The sequence below is a fragment of the Cupressus sempervirens genome, chromosome 11 (assembly GCF_028749045.1).
Source record: "Cupressus sempervirens isolate cs-2001-9-10 chromosome 11, ASM2874904v1, whole genome shotgun sequence".
In the NCBI taxonomy this organism is placed as follows: domain Eukaryota; kingdom Viridiplantae; phylum Streptophyta; class Pinopsida; order Cupressales; family Cupressaceae; genus Cupressus; species Cupressus sempervirens.
Window position 1 is genome coordinate 169,330,086 of NC_143128.1, and position 19,802 is coordinate 169,349,887.

The window sequence follows — 19,802 nt, forward strand, 5'->3', positions numbered from 1 at the left end:
GAGTTGAATTGCAAACTATGACTATCGACCAATAGACAAAGGAAACCAAGTTGCAACCAGAGACAATAGAAGATGTTGAACATGTAGAATCCAATGTACATTAGCAAGAAGAACAAAGACCTAAGCCTACATTGGAAAAGTATGTAAGAAGACACCATGCACCAAATCAAATTATTGGAGATAAAGATTCAAGATTTGTGACAAGAAGAAGACCAGAGAATGATGATGAGAGCCATTTATGACCCATTTTATTTCATATTTTAATCCATTTCATACAATTCTATACTTGTTTATGTATTCCATTTCTATCCCATTTTACTATTTTACGTTGCATATGATTTAATATATATAAGTAGTATTTATTATAGTTTTGGGATTAAGAGATGGAAAATTCATTATTGATTTCTTTTTACTAATATTTATTATTGCAACATGTTGACTAATGGAACATATCTTTATTTCGCCTACTTTATGAGAACTTCCTATCACATTTGGGTAAAAACTATTATACATGTTTGGCTAATTATTTCTTCCATTTCTACATCAAAAATTATTACAAGCATTACATGTCATCTCTATGTCAACAAGGAATCTCAAACACACAACAAATAGTATTGGTGAATCAAAATTAGACATGAGGCATTTGTTATGAAAATTGTAACTCGTTATGTATGCTACATATTTAATATATGGCCGATGGATGGAAAAGAGACTTGAATCAATATCAACCATTATAGCTACTATGAGTGGTATATATGAGACTTATCTTCTTCTATAACAATAATATATACCACAATTCCACATGTACCATTCTTTTTAGTGATTTACATGATACACACGTGGTGTGGATGTTGGAAACCATGTGCTTCTATAATCCTCATTTATTTTGTTATAACAGTGATGAAGGGTGCTCCCCTTAGTACCAAAAACCATAATAGAAAATAAAGAAACAATACCAGATGCAAGAACAAAATATAGACTTCTTATTTGTGCTGCAAAAGTAGAATTATAGAATTCACAAGTACAATACACTAACCCACATGGGTGCCTTCATTACAATAATCTACAAGACAAGTTGCAAACCCAGAGATATTTACACAATGTTCATGCCTTCCTTAAATAGGAAATTTTATGTTGCCTGGGAAGGTTCTAGACAAGGAAACTTAATACCGAGGGCCGACAGAGCCTAACAATACATATAGAGTTGGCTAAATATATCTTTGACAATTATTTTAGATATTTCGGGTAGTCCAACTTTGGAAGACCATAACTCTCTAACCGTTGCTCTGATTGACTATTATAACCACTTTTCAGAAATGCCTAATCATGATCTATAGGCTTAAAATGGCACAAGCACCCTTCCATCAAGTTTTTAGGCCACATCCAAGCATTCTAAGGCCTCCAATGGTGAGCTTGAAGATTTTTTGTACAAAATTTTCCATCGAAAATTTGCAATAACTTCTCCAATACTTAAGCTGGAGAATTGAGATTTTTATGGTAGGATTATAACTCTAAAATGAACCTTCATATAGAAAATGAGAATATTTCAAGCTCATAGGAAAAACTTACTAAAAATAGCAAGCTCCCACAAATAGTAACCACCCTATCTACTAGTCCTTATTAAAATAGAAAATATTTTTGGGTGATGCAAGATTGTTCTTACACCCAGGATGCTCTTGCATCAAACATAATTGTTTTTATCTACAAGCGATGGTGTATAGTATTCTTCCTTCTAGTTTATTGGTTATGGGCCAAAACCAAACCGTGTTATTTTTATGCCCCAATAAATGGACAAAATTATGATTTGCTCCATCTTAGACCTATATTGGAGGATTTCATATGTACCCAAGATCAAAACTAACATTTTCTATCTTCTATTATAGCTATGCATAACCTGTAAACAATTTTGTATGGAAGTCATTATTGTGTCTCTTATAAGCCAGATCTATTTTGGTTTCTATTTGTTAGAGTTGTGTCTATATAAGTAGCGTAAAACATAATGTTGGAGTTATATACATTTCTGCAAAGGAGAATATTGCACACAATTATGGACTGTATCATTCTATGATTAATAAAAACTTCATTTTTTCATGATCACAATAGCGTAGAGCTCATCTATTCTTTATCCACCATGCAAGCCAGAGAGTAAGGTCCTGCTCTTTGGTAAAACACAACGATGCATGTTTATTAGTGTGTTTACTTTATTTATGTAATTTTCTACTTCTTTCTTTTGTCAAATTAGATGTTAATATTTATATCAGTTAATGAGTTTTAGATTAATCACTTTAGAGACTTTAGAGTAGAATATAATATTTCCATACATATTTTTGTTACTATTAGTTCTTCTATAAATTGTTGTTTTTATTATTTTTATAGATTTCAATGTTTATTTTTGTTTTTGATGTTTCTATTGCCAGGAAGTGATAATTCATGTCATTGGGATTTATTTGGTTTTCATAGTCTCAATTTTGCATGTTGTAGCTACATTCATAATCCCTCATTCCGCAATCATCATCCCTTGATGACATATTGCCCGAACACCTTCCACAAGATTATGCCCTAGATTGACACGTATAGACCAAGATGAATTTCATCATAAATTGTTAATTATTTCTTAATTATTTGCCCCAGCATTGGCCTATCATTTTTGTATCATTGCCAGGGAAATGTGTCAAAGGAATGTTAGCTTGATGAATTGCGTTAGAAACAATGCTTCAGGATGGAAGCTTTTGCAATTGCTAACATTGCTTAAGTAATTAATCATAATTTGTGTTGCTTAAATCATATAGATGCATTACTTTAGAGTTTAATAGCATTTCTTACTTATTAGATTAAATTTTACATTATCACTAGTTATTGTGAGTCATTGGTAAAGAAAAGAAGCTATTTTTAAGAAACAATGATGTGTTTTCAAGGTTGTTCAAGTACATCAAATTTGGGTGAAAATTGTTTCAAAAATGCAAAATTTGAAGGGAATGCAAGAGGCAAAATATGCTTGGCGGTGGAGTGCACCTTGGGCACTAGCCCAAGACCTTGTAAGGGGCGTTGCCCCTTGACCCCACTAAGGGTTGTCACCCCTAGACCCCTACTTTCAAATTTAAAAACAAAAGAAGAAACTAGTGGGGAAATTGCACTAACCAAGTGTATGCTTTTATACCCTCTTTGTCTAATGAATGCAAATTAAACAATATTAATCTTCCATTGTCAAAGGTATGTTCAAATGTTATTTCTATGTCTGAACAAGACAAAATTATTGATGAATTTTTAGAACAATTTGATTTTGAGAATGAAAATTTAACCATTTGTTGTTCTATTTGCTATAGGAAAGATGATCAATGCAAATGCTCCAACACCATGAGAACATGGTGAATGAGGTACAAGCTATTTGTAAGTCTCACCATAATAAGGGTGAAAGAGGACAAGTTTCTCTTATAACTGATAAACAATTTCAAACTCAAAATCAAGAATATCAAGGTATGGATCACTTTATTGCATTACAAAGCCAACATATTTCTTCAGAATATAATTCTCCACCCAATATGAATAATGAATGTCATCATGAATGCTCACAACAATTCATATATCCCTCTTATATTCCACCATATTCATCCTTACCATCTATGTTCTACCTATATTCCTTATTCCCACTATTCTTACCATCCCATTCACATTACACTCTTCCATGTCCACCAAGGGCAACTATAATGCCTCATATCGCACTTCATAATAATGTGGCTAAAACTGCATATAATATTAAATTGTCAATGATCCCTTTAACATTTGATGATATTCTTGTAATTAGTAAATCAACATTGGAATGCATTGATGCACATATGGTATGTGATTTTGGTTTAATTGGTTTAGAAGAACAATATAATTTATTGAATTATAATAAACTTTTTTCTTCTTTTCCACTTAGTGAATTACAAATTAACACAAATGAGTTGTACTTCAATGTGAGTCAATCATCAAATCCATAACTACATGTATTGATATTTATCATGCACTAAGAAATATTAAACTATATGCTTTTCTCATTCCACAAATGTGTTGTCAAATTCTCCAAGATCTACATTTTATTAGTTTTGTACTTATGTATATTGATCTCTAGAGGCCTGTGGTTAAATTGTGTATTCCTCACATACTTGTTGTTTTGGGACCAATAATTGATCTAAGGGATTATATGCACTAATGGAAAAATAAATTATGTTGCAAATGGATGATTTTTCATTTCAAAGAGATCAAAGTATTAATATGTATATATTGATTCTCTATATTGCCATCCTATTTCTTGACTCATTGGATTGTCCTAATAACTCTATGATTTTGTAATATGAAATTAAGCTAGGGGGATATCTGTTGAGTTTTGAAATCTTTGGTTATCCTATTTCTTTGGTTTAATATTCTCATGCCCTTGCAGTATGAAGTTAAGTTGGGGGGGATTCGTTAACTTTTCCAATTCTTTATTGATTCTTAATAAATGTTCATTGATGGTTCTGATATACCTCATTGTGTGGTTCTTGGACCACATCAAGGTATGTATTCCTATGTTGATTGGCATTGGTATAATTCATTGTAATCACATTCTTTTACTTTTGTCAAGTGTTTATTCATATTAATAACTCTACCTGTCATTCATAAAAATGCACTACTCACTTAATGTTAGGGTTATTCATTAGATAAAATTGCTTTACTATATTTGATATGCTTGGTTTTGAGAATATGGTTATAGGTCTCTTGATATGGTGAGATGATCTTAGTACCAATACCTATTGATGATGTTGTTTTCTCTACACAAGCACTGCATCTACACTATGTTGGCTTTTTTAACATTGTGTGGACTTGCTAGCTATTTGCACATCTCAATTTCACTTGTGCCTTACTATTTGAGATCCCAAGAAGATCTTGACATAAGGTGTTCACCACCAAGATATGAGATTTATTTTGTGCTTGGTAAAGTAGAGGATAATATGCAACTTGGTGTATGAAATCCATGCACAATGTGGTACTATTTTATTGTGCTACACATCTGAAAATTCTTTAAAGACATGTACAATAATCTTAAACATATTGTCCACTACCACACTCCTTCCTCGAGATGTGTATCTTCTTCTCTAATTTTTTATGGAAACATTGGTGAATACTATTAGTCTTCACTCCATACTCATGCCTTTGGTAATGAAGGTGTGTTATTTACAAATTCAAATTTTTCTACAATGGACATCTCTCAAGATTCAAAAGAATAGGGATTCATATCTTCATGTGATGTCATCTTAATTTATCATCATAGAGAAATGTGAGTATCACCATCACTGTGAGTGATTCTCTTACCTCAGTGTACTAGTGTGTTCCAAAGTTCTCCAAGAAGATTTTAGATTCAATTTTGTGAGATACATGGATCAAGGTTGATCTATGAAATGTTTCAATATTTCCAAGTTTGTGGAGATTATTTGTAGTCATCATTCTAAGTTCATTATGCAATCAAGTTTCAACAGTGCCTTCTGTGAGGTCATGGACAAAACTCAAGTTTTGGATGATATCATTTTTCATCATCCATGTAAGCATTTCTTGTTCTTTGGCCATTCTATTCAGTTATTGAAAAATGAAAAAAAGTTTTTTAAAAAATATGAAAAACCAAAAAAAATGAAAAAATGAAAAATAAAACAAATTGAAAAAAAATGAAAAAAAAACATAAAGCAATAAAAGATCCAACAATGAAAACCTTCAAGCATTGTTGGCTCGTTAATGTCTGGAAATCAATTTCCAATGGATGTTAATTAAAAAATAAATTCTTAGTGGTGAAATTTTTTTTTACAATGCCATTAAGCTATGAGTGATTGAAAACTCGCTTGCTAGTGGTCACTTGTTGTTATCAAAAATTGAAAAAAAAAAATGAAAAAAGGAAATGCAATAATTGGTGTTCTTGGTTTTTCTGCAAATCATTCTTTTTAGGAACACTCATTGGCTTCTATGGTTCTTTCATTGTTGGTGCTTCCTATTGCTCCCTCTTGAAGCTCTACTCCTATCTAGTGCGGTCTTCACAACTTTGATCACCCACAGTATGTGCTACATGTTTTGTTGAGGTGTTTTAGTGGAATATGCTACCTATTGTTTGTTCTACAATGATTTCATCAGATGGTGGTGGCTTCTATAGTTGCAGTCTTTGTTACCTTTTTGGGTCCTTCCAATGGTATGCTCTCTCAATGATTTCAGTCATATGAAGGTCTTTTTTGGTGCTGCAGTTATGGTGTCTTCCTTAGTTCCTTGTTGCTATTTCACCCCTTTTGGAGGTGGATGTTGTTTAGTTGCTCTATGTTCCAGCCTTGGTCTCTTTGAACATGTTGTTTGTAAAACAATCAATTTTATTTTTTCATTATTTTATCTCTTAAGTATATTTATATTGTTTATTATATTGATCATTTTTCCACACCCCTCCCTCACCTCCTCTTGTTTCCCATGGATAGTCAACCTTTTCAGTTGGGGGGAGGTATCCCATCCTATTAAATATCTTTCATCTATCATCCTTCATCATCATATCATATTATCCATTATTTCAATCCTACATAATCCTATTCTTTGTCTCCTATTTCAACCATTTTAAATCAATTTGTACATAGTGAGATAAATTTCTCATGAAACCTCCTATATAAAAATCATTTGAACCATGATGTTATGAAAAAAAGAAAAAAGAAAAAAACACAAGAAGAGGGAAAATTGGAGGTATCTATATTGGCAAAATTCAATTGAAAATAATAAAGCAGTAAATCTTGTCATGAGAAGATCAAAAAAAGAAAAATGAGGTTGTGCATGAACTATCACCATTAAGGGTGACAAAGGAAGTCAAGGACATAAATCCAAGTGCTTCTAGTTCAAACCAAAGACCCATTGATCATACTAATTACACAAGGAAATGCAATATGTTAAGTTGGGAGAATGATGAGAGCTATTTATGACCCATTTTATTCCATATTTTAATCCATTTCATACAATTCTATACTTGTTTTTGTATTCTATTTCCATCCCATTTCATCCCATTTTACTATTTTACGTTGTATATGATTGAATATATATAAATAATATTTATTATAGTTTTGGGATTAAAATATGGAAAGTTCAGTATTGATTTCTTTTTATTAATCTTTATTATTGCAACATGTTGACTAATGGAGCATATTTTCCTGTCACCTACTTTATGAGAACTTCCTATCACATTTGGGTAGAAACTATTAGACATGTTTGGTTAATTATTTCTTTCATTTCTACATCAAAAAATATTACAAGCATTGCATGCCACCTCTATGCCGACAAGGAATCTCAAACACACAACAACTAGTATTGGTGAATCAAAATTAGACATGAGGCATTTGTTATGAAAATTGTAACTTGTTATGTATGCTACACATTTACTATATGGCCAATGGATGGAAAAGGGGCTCGAAACAATATCAACCATTACAACTGCTATGAGTGGTATATATGAGACTTATCTTCTTCTATAGCAATAATATATACCACGGTTCCACATGTACCATTTTTTTTAGTGGTTTACATGGATACACACATGGTGTGGATGTTGTAAATTGTGTGTTGTTGTAATCCTCATATATTCTTTTATAACATAATTGTTTCTATCTACGGGAGGTGTTGAATAGTATTCTTCCTTCTAGTTTATTGGTTATGGGCCAAAACCAAATCTTACTATTTTACACCCCAATAAATAGACAAAATTTTGATTTGCTCCACCTTGGACCTATATTGGAGGATTTCATATGTACCTAAGATCAAAACTATCATTTTATATCTTCTATCATAGCTACACACAACCAGTAAATAATTTTGTGTGGAAGCCATTATTTTGTCTATTATAGGCTAGATCTATTTTGGTTTCTATTTGTTAGAGTTGCGTTTATATAAGTGTTGAATTGTCATTTTGCACCATGTTTAACGAAAGGAATCCTTTCGAACTCCTCTCTTGAAAAGATGATCTAAGATCGACTCCAAGGTTCTAAGTGATCTTGTGACCTACTGGAATCCACTTAGTTGAAGATAAATGTGTTTGTTCACGAGGAGGCCTTTGCTGGTTCAAACCAATTTCGGATCAAATGATCAATTTTCTTGTTGTTTCAATATTTAACCACAAAAGAGATATGTTTTTTGGTATTTTTTGTTTTAATGAATGCAATCTAATAATGCAACTATATGAATTCTTAATTTAACTAGGGGTTAGCAAAGAAAATAACAAAGATAAGCTAACAAGAACTTTAAGTAAATAACATGAAAGGGAAATTCCTAACAGACATAAACCACGAAAATAACACATCTACAAGTTAAGCCTTTAAAAATATCAGTGGGTAACCAATGAAAATAGGAGTAACCATAAGATGTTTCACTTTTCATCAAATCACAAGGCCATGGAAAGTGCACTCATGCGAGACAAAACCCTATGCAACAACAATATGGTGATATCTTCTCGAACTAAGTATGTCGGTGGAATTTGTAGACCCATAGCAAACACCAGAATTAAAAGATCACAAAGCAGAACAATGCAATAAAACCATTGGCTCAATTACACTTCATGAACATACATTCACAAAATATAACACAATTAGGCAAGAATCACTACCCTCCAAATACAAGCACCGATAGCATATATCATTGCATCAAAATAATGGCAACTTGGAATACATATTACATTCCTGAATTTATAAGAAATCTTCTTCTCAATTTGTGTTGAGAGTGAGAGATCTCTTTATGCAAACATATGCTTCTAAACTAATAAAACAAATCTATTTATGTACAAACATACTCTCTAATTGGTGCTTAGTAGGACTTCATCCATATTTAACTCATTTAATGGATGCATGAGCCTTTACATGTCTTAAAACAAATAAAGTACAAGAAAATAAGAAAGAGAAAGCCTTTAGATGATGTTGGAGTCTTTGGAGGTGCTAAAAATAGAAGCTCTATCTTCACTAGGTGTCTGTAGGAGTTGAACTGTCATCAGAATGCATTTCTGATGCATGGAAAGCCCTAAATTTAGAACTAGTAGTTAACTATTGGTGCACCTCTAAATTCTTCAAAATCTTTTAGCAAACCATCTGAAAAAGTGCACCTCAGAAGCAGCGCACCTGCACACCTCAGAAGCTCGGAAGCTCAATTTGCCAAAAAATCAAAGTTCTTAGTTTTGAAAAATGTTTTTGGGTTGTTTTCAAACAAGGTCTTTGGGCACTCTATTGTACTTATTTTTCCTTTTTTGATGGTTTATACCCTCTTTATAGCCAAATACTTTCATACATTTGAACTCCTTCTATTTAAAATCCCAAGGCACCTGTGTTGAATCTTGTCATTAATAGTTGCATAAGATGAGGAACCTGTTTTGGTTCATGTGTCCAACCTCTGTATCTTTGATCTTTAGTGTAAATTAATTGATTCTTTTTTCTGTCTGACTACTCGATCCTTCTCGGCTAGAGACCATGTGATCTAGATTATCCAAAATGATCAAATGTTAAAAAAAAATTCATATCTTTTTTACAATTTTTCTAGGCCTTTCTAATTGGCTTTTTCAAAGGTCTTTTGCTCAAAATTCCAAGTTGAAACTTTCATTGGTCCCTAAAACTAGGTAGTCGAAGGCTCAATTTTTTAGGGACTAAGATTAGATTTTTAGTTCTTCTTTCCAATGCTGTAAATGGTTCTTAATTCTAAGCTCTAGGTCAAAAGTTATGACCCCGACAAATTGAGGATGCCTTTTTACCTACACAAAGAAGCAAACATTAGTCTGGAAGCATAAAAATCTAACCCAAAACAAACCCTAATTGCTAACAAATAAACCCATAATGCAAAACTATGACAAAATTGGCAAAAAAACCTTATTTTACACTATGATATGCAAAAAAGGGTGCACTTCACACACCTTGAAGGTGCACGAGGTGTGCCTTATCCCTGTCAAGCCTTTTAGATATGAGAGTGCGCACCAACGCACCTCATGGGGTGTGCTTGGTATGCACCCTTATATTACATTGGCACAAAAAGGGTGCGCATTTAGTGCACCTCATGGGATGTGCTAAATGCTCACCCCTTTTATTCTTTCAAGGGATGCTTATGGGTATAAAGTTGCATAGCCACATACCTTTACTTAGGATTTTTAGTTTTTAAATGTTTTGCAAAATAAAAGGTGTGGAGCTACACACCTTTTTGGGTGTCTTAAATTTGTGTTTGTTTGTGTGTAGGTGGAGGAGGTGAGGTGTAGAGATGCGCACCTAAGGAGCCACACAAGTGTGGGTCATTGAGTTGGAGTGGAAAAATGTAAGTGAGAAGGGGTGAAGGTGTCCCAGGTTTAATAGACCTGGGACCTAGTGCACCTCTTTGAGGTGCACAACTACATAGTTGCGTTGTTGCACACTTCAAAGAGGAAAATTCCTTCCACTTTACTATTTTTTAGTGCACCTGAGGAGGTGCACATTTTTCTTTGCAAAAGATGACTTTCTCCCTTAGAATTATGTTTCCAAAATTTGGGTTTTTAGGCATAGACCTAGATTTGACCAAAGACATTAGCCAAAACCATAAAAAAGACTCGAACCCTAGACTAGGGATTCAGAAGCCAAAAAATAAAGTAGGGGTTCCCCATTTCTAGCTGAAATGTGGCCCGCGTTGTGAAAACTACAACAATAATCAGCGTAAAACATAATGTTGGAGATATATACATTTCTACAAAGAAGAATATTGCATGCCATTCTAGACTATATCATTCTATGATTAATAAAAATAATATTTTTCATGATCACAATAGTGTAGAACTCATCTGTTCTTTATCCACCATGCAAGTCAGGGAGTAAGGGCTTGCTCTTTGGTAAAACATGGTGATGCATGTTTATACTTAGTGTGTTTACTTTATTTATGTTTTTCTACTTCTTGCTTTTGTCAAAATAGATGTTTATATTTATATTAGTTAGTTATTTTTAGGTCAATCTCTTTAGAGACTTTAGACTAGAATATAATATTTCCATACATATTTATGTTACTATTATTTCTTCTATAAATTATTGTTTTTATTATTTTTATAGATTGATGTTTATTTCTATTTTTGATGTTCATGTTGCCAGAAAGTTATAGTTCCTGCCACTGGGATTTATTTGGTTTTCCATAGGCTCAATTTCACACGTTGTAGCTACATTCATAAAACTTCATCTCACAACCAATATCCCATGATGGCATATTGCCCATACACCTTTCACAAGATTATGCCCTAGATTGACACATATAGACCAAGCTAAATTTCATCATAAATTGTTACTTCTTTCTTAATTATTGTCCCCAATATTGGCCTATCAAATGACACGAGCTTATTATATGAATTTGAACCTAAATATATCAAAGATGCTTTGGACAATGAAGATTGGATCAAGGAAATGAATGAATAAATTGAGCAAATTAAGAACAAAAAAACATGGACATTGGTACCCAAACCCACAGACAAAAATGTGATTAAAACTAAGTCGGTGTTCATAAACAGCCTGAATGCGAAAGGTGAAGTCACAAGAAACAATGCAAGACTGGTTTGTAAGTGACATGCAAAAGAGGAAGGTGTTGAATATGGTGAAACTTTTTTCCTAGTTGCAAGGTTAGAAGGAGTGATAACTTTGCTTGCATATGCTGCTTAGAAAGGATTCAAAGTGTACCGAATGGATGTAAATTATGCATTTCTGAATGGAATTCTGGAGGAAGAAGTATACATTGGACAACCTGAAGGATTTTTTGATCCAAAAAAAAGGAATATGGTATGTAATTTATACAAAGTTGTATATGGTTTAAAGAAAACCCCTAGAGCATGGTTTGAAAGGTTACACAATTACTTGGTGAAAATTGGTTTTGCAAGAACTAATAACAATAACAATTTGTATTTGAAAAGTGAAGCAAACAATAAGGTATTGCTAGCTAGGGTTTTTGTTGATGACATCATACTTGGAGGAAAAGACTCATTGAGGAAGACATTTGCTAATAAAATGAAAAAGGAGTTTGAAATATCAATGTTTGGAGAGAGTAAATTCATTGTTGGTTTGCAACTTTACCAAATGAACAAAGGTATTTTCATCACTCAATCAAAGTATATCAAAGACATTTTGAATACTTTTGGCATGGAAGACTCAATACCAATTGGAACACCTATGGTGACTAGACACAAACTATCAAATAATGATGATTTTGTTGAGTTGAATCAAACATTATAAAAGTCTATAATTGGGAAACTACAATATGTTGTACATAGAAGACTTGACATTGTATTAGTTATTGGAATTATTGCTAAATTCCTAGCTAATCCCATAGAGAATCATATGATGGTAGTAAAAAGGATATTAAGACACCTAAAAGGAATAGAAGACCATGGCCTATGGTATAAGAGAAGTGACAAATATGAACTGAAATTTTACACACATGCCAATTGGGTAGGAAATGTCGATGACTGAAAGAGCACAAGTGGAGGAGCTTTATTCTTGGGTAGAAGATTGATTTTATGGACAAGCAAGAAGCAAAGTTGTACTTTACAATCTACAATAGTGGTTGAATATGTTGTTGCAACAGTAAATTGTTCAAATATTGTATGGATCAAGCAATTGTTGAAAGACATGAAGGAAGAGACCAATAAACATATTGTGATTTATTATGATAACATAAGTGTTATAAACATTTCAAAGAATACTATGATGTATACAAAGACTAAGCACATTGAGATCAAGTATCATTACTTGAGAGAAATGATACAATAGAAGGAAGTGAGACTAGAATATGTAAACACAAAGGAACAAATAGCTGACATATTCACTGAGGCACTATCCAAGGATTCTTTTGAGTGTCTAAGAGGTAATTTAAGGGTCATTCCCCTATCTAAAGAAAACTAAGTAGAGATGTTGCATTACATCAAAAGGTTGAATCATAATATCATGAACATTGATGTAGGAGGTCACATTTTAGGAGTTGCCTAAAGGTGTGAGAAGCAAGACACTAAACTATGAGTAGAAGAAGAAAAAAGAAGTGAATGTTGAGATGACATTTCTATATTAGTCAAGTTAGTGACATGATGATGTATGTATTGTATGTCTTTGGCATTATCATCAAAGAGGGAGAACATTATCAAGTTACCATACAACATTAATCAGTTATAGAGGGAGAGCATTACTAAGTTACCATACAATATTAATAGATACAAAGATTTCTAGTAAGATTAGAGAGAATGATATATGTTATTGAACCTATGAGGTGTTGCTACAGTGAAGGAGTATCAACTAAATTGATAGAGGACACATCTTGAGCCTGAGATTTATTGGATGAGAATCAAAATAAAATTAAGAACAGAAACATTTAAGGAGCTAATAGTATATAGTAAAGTTTTTTTTTTTTTGGATTACATAGAAACTAGTGAAGTATGATTGGTGTTTCCATCAATGCCAAAGAGGGAGATTGTTAGAAACTACCATTGGAGAAATTGTTATGTTATCATTGATGTCAAACCTATTGGTAAGATAGAGTGTCAAATGTATTGGAGAGATGTTTACTAACAATGTAGAGTGCCATATCATTTGACTGATGAAGAGGATTTGAAAAGAAGAGATCATAAAATGACCTAGTGAAAGGTTGAGTTAAGATGTATTAAGTACCATGGAAATACAATGGGCACTTGATAAGTTAGTCCTTGACAAGATAATGTGTTGTTCAATCAATATATGAAGTAAAGAAGATAGTTTGATGAAGCTAAGAGTTGATATAGGCCATAAGGATAAGCTTGATCGAGTACCAGTATTGCATGGTCAATGAAGGAGGTGAAGCAGAAGATTAAGGAACTTAAGTAGAAGTTAAACTAAATAGTACAAGTTGAGTGTTAGTTATTGCTGAGAAAATATTTGAAGAAGCATAGTAATGGCCAAGTGAGCATGTTGATGTCAAGCGAGAGAGTGTAGTGATTTCCAAGATACCTAGTGATGAATAAGCTGAAGAATACAATGATTTCTAAGTGATAATAAAAGTTATAGTTTGAGAAAGATTTGATTTTATGGCCAACATAGATGGAAATTAGTCAAAGTGCATGGAAGATAAGGATTGATGAGTTGACATATTTAATGCATGGGAGAGTTTGTTAAGCAATCGAAGGCAAGGATTTGATTAGAAATTTCTAGAAGAAGAAGGAGAACAAAAAAGTGGAAGGATTCATTGAATCTAAGCTAACCCTAAGATCAATGATGATATTTAAATGACAAAAGATCAAAAGAAGTTATTTAAGGAGGCATAAGGAGTGAATTTCCAGTTTGGTTCATTGTTGATTGTGATCTTAAGGAAAGGTTGTGAAGAGGAGAACAACAAAGGTGAAATGCGTAGAGTTTTTGAAGAGTGATTGCTTGAGGAGATGCCAAGAAGATCAGTGATGGAGATGTGAATAGAGGCTAGGCAATGAACTAGCAGATGAGTGAATGAAGATCTCAAATTGCAAAGTGAATTGTACTTTATAGATTAAACCTACTATTACATTCTAACCATTGTATCAGTCCAAAATCCTTTAATCAAGGTTGATGTAACAATAATTTTGTAAATCATATAAGTCAAGGTGACATTCTAATGGAGTGTTCTAAAGTCCTCTAAAAAGAACACACCTAACATGGTGATTAAATCCTTTAACAAGGTCACATTTAATAGTTTGTTGTATAACCTTTAACAATGTTGGCTCTTAACCCAACTCACTTTAAAAGAGTGAAAATTGGTAGCATATTACTTGGTTATTATTCCCAAATTGGGTTTCCATGTTAAATAATAGTGTTAAAGTGTTATTTTCATGTGTGGATGTTATTGTTATGCATGCTATATTTTATAGTGGTTACTGGCAGTCAACACATATAGAGACAAAGAGTCAAGTAATTGCATGAAATGTTAAATTGTTGATGATATGCTATAGAAACTGAGTGGGTATATGAGATCGATTAATTTGTTTGAAGTGATTAATATTTGAATTGGTACATCTAGACCCGAGGATGACTAATTCACCCCCTCCCCCCTTGCCCTCTCAATTATTCTTAATCATTATAACACATTGTCCTAGTTGGCAATTTATAAGCCATCTAATCAAATCTATTCAAAAGGTTCAATAGATTCAAGGAAGGGAAAGATAGTTTATTTGATACATTTGGATCACTTGGAGTGCATACATGGTGTTTTTCGTGCTCATGTTTCAAAGTTAAAGCAAAACTTGTAAAAATTTACAAAAGTTGTCAATGGTTTCATTAACAATATTTTGTACAATAATTGAGAGTTTTTTCTCAATGACTATAACCATTAACATTTTAGTTGGAGACAATTTATTTAGTGGGGAAGGATTTTATAATCCCTTATGGTTCATACGAAAAGGGTGTTGAAGGATTTTTTAGAGTTGGATGAAATAAAATTGATTATTTTCCTATAAATTCTTGTGTTATTTCTCTATAATTATTCTCACATTGATTCATTTCTATAAATGTTTGTCATGAATGTATAGAGGGATGAATTAACTATGTTTTGGCTTTGGTTTGATGCTCTAAAGTAGTATATTTTGTAAGATATAAGCATTTTATTGAGATTGATTAGGAAACCCTCTATAACTTAGGGTTTGATTGTTTTGATGTAATCTTGGGTACTTTCTACAATAAGAAAATTAAGATCCTTAGTTTAAAGTGAGGCCTAAGGATGTGAAATAAGATTTGTGTGGTTGTAGGCCAAGATGATAAAGGGTTAAAGAGAAATCAGAAGCCTTAGCCAAATATCTATATGTGTCTGGCTAATGCAATTATGCCAATGAGAAATGTTTGTATTGGTCATGATCTAAGGGAAGATATAGAGGTTCATCATATAAAAGGAAGTGTTCTAAGTGATAAATTGGAAAGAGGAATACAATCATAGTTTCTTTGGAGAAGAAGCCCAATTAGTCATATTAGGTCTACCTGGACAAGTGTGGTTTGAGGGATAGAATACCAGTTAGAGAACCAATCTTTTGACAAGTTGGCAAGGGCCCAAAAGGGTATTTGAAACCATGCCTATGCTTTTAGGGTGTCTAGGATAATTTGGAATTGTGGGGGAAAAATAAGAAGGTAGACCTACATGTGTATTAAGCCTAATTAAGCATGTTGTGCCAACTTGCATAGACATAAGGGTGAAGAGTTTGGAAACTATTGGTATAAGATCTCCATGCCTAAACAATCACAAATGTGTGCCCAATACATCCCTAGGAAAGTTGGAGTGAGTTTGAGGAACTTGTAGGGAGGACAACCATTAAGGGAATTAGTGGAAACCTTAATGGGAAGTGTGGACATATATGATTAAAAATTGTGAGAGGAAGTTTATTAAAATCTTGAGTCATTGGAAAAGGAAAAGACTAGGTAGGGTCATCCCTATAGTCTCTCTATATCATTCATACACCTAGACTTGATGATGTTCCTCAGGGGGACTAGTTGCACTATGGAGACCTGTGCTTGAGATCTCTTTGGGCCAATTTTAGTTTTTAGTTTTTGGTGGCACTTGATTTGCATTGGCCTTTCATGTATTCTTTATATAAATAGCAAACCTATTCAAAGGAATTACAAAGATCTATATTATAGTCTAAGGATAGATTAGTTCTAAAGGTTGATACTATTTGGAACCCTTTTTCTATTAATGTCACGTGGGGGGGGGGGGGGGGGGGGGGTGGTTCTATTAACATTGAGGTCAATTTACCTATTAGTAACTCAACACTTAGTCAAAATGGTTACATTGCTACCGAACTTATCATTTAGTTTGCAGTGTTAACCAACTGATTCAGTTGTTCTTGAGCCAAGTAGTCAAAATATAATGTCTACCAAGCACCTGAGTCAAATTTCAATGTTTATCAAGCTCTACAACACTTATCGAGCTTTAGAGACAAAGACAAAGTTCACTGCGAATCAAGCATAGCAGAGGCTATTGAGCTATTCAATGGAAGTGAAGAAGATCGTAATATTAACCAAGCTCCACAATGTCTACCGAGCTTGCAGGATTAACGAAGTGGATCTAGTGTTGACCGAGTCATGCAGTGTCACAAGTGATCAGGTTGCTACCAATTTTCTTAGTATTCACTGAGTCACATAGTGTTGATTGAGTTCAAGTCATTTGGAAGTGATTAGTATGGATTGAGCTTCAAGTTAAATCGAGTGCCAAAGGTTGTCAAGCATTGACAATGTTTGTCATGTATCAGAACATCACCGAGTTTGTCTTTTGAACCCAAGTTACAATAGTCGGGCCGACTTTGTGAATTATGATGAAATTGGTATTGTAGTCGACTCCAAAAAGTTATAATTTGGATTGGTATATATGTAATGCATTATATCATATCCAAGTATGTGTGTGAAAAGAATATGATGAGCATAAGTGCAAATAAAAGAAGGCTACATGTAGTATAAGGGACAACAGAGATTTATCTATCATATTTAGGTGATCATTGCAATACAAGGACTCTTAATTAACAAATCAAAGTTGCAGATCAGAGATCAACCATTGATTCATCCTAACAGGTGCACCATTCAAATCCTTTAACAGGGTAGACTTAACACTCTTTTTAAAATCTCCTAACCGAGTGCATACTTCATCATATGTTTGTAAATCCTTTAATAGGGTGGACCTCACGGTCCTTATTGCTCCTAACAAGAGAGATCACTAGAAGTGGTCAATTGTAAGTCTTATCAGTTTAACTTTATATTGTAGTACTAAAGCTTGTGGGTACCATCCCCACCCTAGTTTTACTTTCTAATCGAAAGGTTTCTGGGTCACCATATCTTGTACCAAAGTGTTATGAATGTTTTAATACTTCCATTCTTTTATACATGCAATTAGATCAGAATATTATATAAAGGATTAATTGGTGAAGTAAGACAAAAGTTTTATTGGTTCCTAATTCACTCCTCCCCTCTCAGTAACCTTACTTACCTTATATGTCCAACAGGGTCATGTGATAAACCCATGTAAGGTATATATATCATAGTGGGGGAGAAGTATGTCCAAGGGAAAGCATTGTGTTAGGATATTCAGAAAGTTGTATTTAGATGCCACTTTAGGATTGATGTTTTTTCAAACATATTTTGCCATCAAATCTAAAGGGGGAGATTTTTTACTATTAGGGGAGATTGTTGAGCTGGAATTTTTGTTGACATGCAATTTTGGTCATAGTTTTGTCATTAATGTCAACATATGTTATGGCATTTTAGAATGAAGTTAGACATACTTAGATTCTATATGTTATAGGCTATTGGCTAGAGTAGTACAGGTAGTGTACAATATATGTGAGTATGGGAGATCAGATATGTGTTCCAAGATGAGTGCATATCTTATGTCTATGGTCACAACTCTTTGTGAATGGTTTGAGTGAGTTTCAATTGTTCAAGAGAAGATTGGTTGCAAGCTAGTAATAGAGAATTATGCCAGAGGTAGTTGTTGCATATTAGGTATGACATGTTGGTGAGTTGGACTTAAGGCTTATAAGCATAGGACATGCTAAAATACTTGGAATAGTCCATGCTTCTGGATTTGTGGGTTACTTAGCTCATGATGTGTTGATGTACTAGTGTGTGGTGTATGGATTATTATTCTAGAAGCCAACATGATGGTGCAACATGTTGATTAATGTAGTGAGTAGTAATTATGGATCATGGTGGATAAATTTATTAATTTAATTGTTGTATAATCATAAAAGGTAATTTTTACATCTTAGCACAAGTATTTTTAGTTATTTGTGCATTGAGAAAGTCCTACTAGGTTGACCTAATTTCTTATTTGTAACATGTATAAGGGAAAGTAATTTCTTTAGTTGTAATGTGTGAAATGAATATTATATGTGTGAGTCTTAATGCTAGATATTAGAGCAAATCTTAAGGTTTGTTAGATGTTTTGGTATGAGGTATGAGTGGAATCTGTTATCATTCCTAGTGTGCTTCATTGGAACTTATATTAAGGTATGTACTGTCATCATTTAGCTCATTATTTGGATTTGTATATTCTTGAAGGTGGATTCAACCTACACATATTAGATAGTGATTCTTCTTGAAGTGGTTTTAACCTTCTCTTTTTTGGAAGTGTGCTCTGGTAGTAAGCCTTTTGTTCTCATCAACTACTAATAGGGTCAAGATCCTTTTAATAGGTGTCTAGTCCATTAAAAGAGACTGATGTATTAAATGTATCACATCAACCCCTAATAGGGTTAGGTCATCTAAAAGGGACATTTTCAAATTAGCACATGATCTCATGGGTATTATCCTCATTGGGTTTTTACCCCTTAAAATGGCTTTCCTCAAGAACAAAATTCCTTGTGTTATGTTCTTGTCTTTTCATGTTATGCATTGTTATATTTGTGGTTGGTAAATTATTTCACAAATTTAAAGTTTATAACTATTTTGCACAAATGATTCACCCCCTCAGTTGTGTAATGTGGATTGTAATTACTAACACCGCAACCATTATTGAAACCTTACCCTAGCCATATTCCCAATCATAATTATAACTCTAACCCTTATTCTATCCCTAAGATAAACTGTAACCCTAATCAAAATCTTGATACTGACCATGATGTATTCCCTAATTGTAAACACAATCCTAACTTTAAATGTCAATTAAAATTTTAAAACCCTAACACAAGCATGAACCCTGACCTTATGTAAATCCTAAACCTAAAAATAATTATAATTATAAAGATTAAACCCTAACTCCAAACCCCAAAAACCCTAATACAAATCCTTAATATAGTCATAATATTAAACATCATGTAGACCCATAGCCACAATCATATTTGT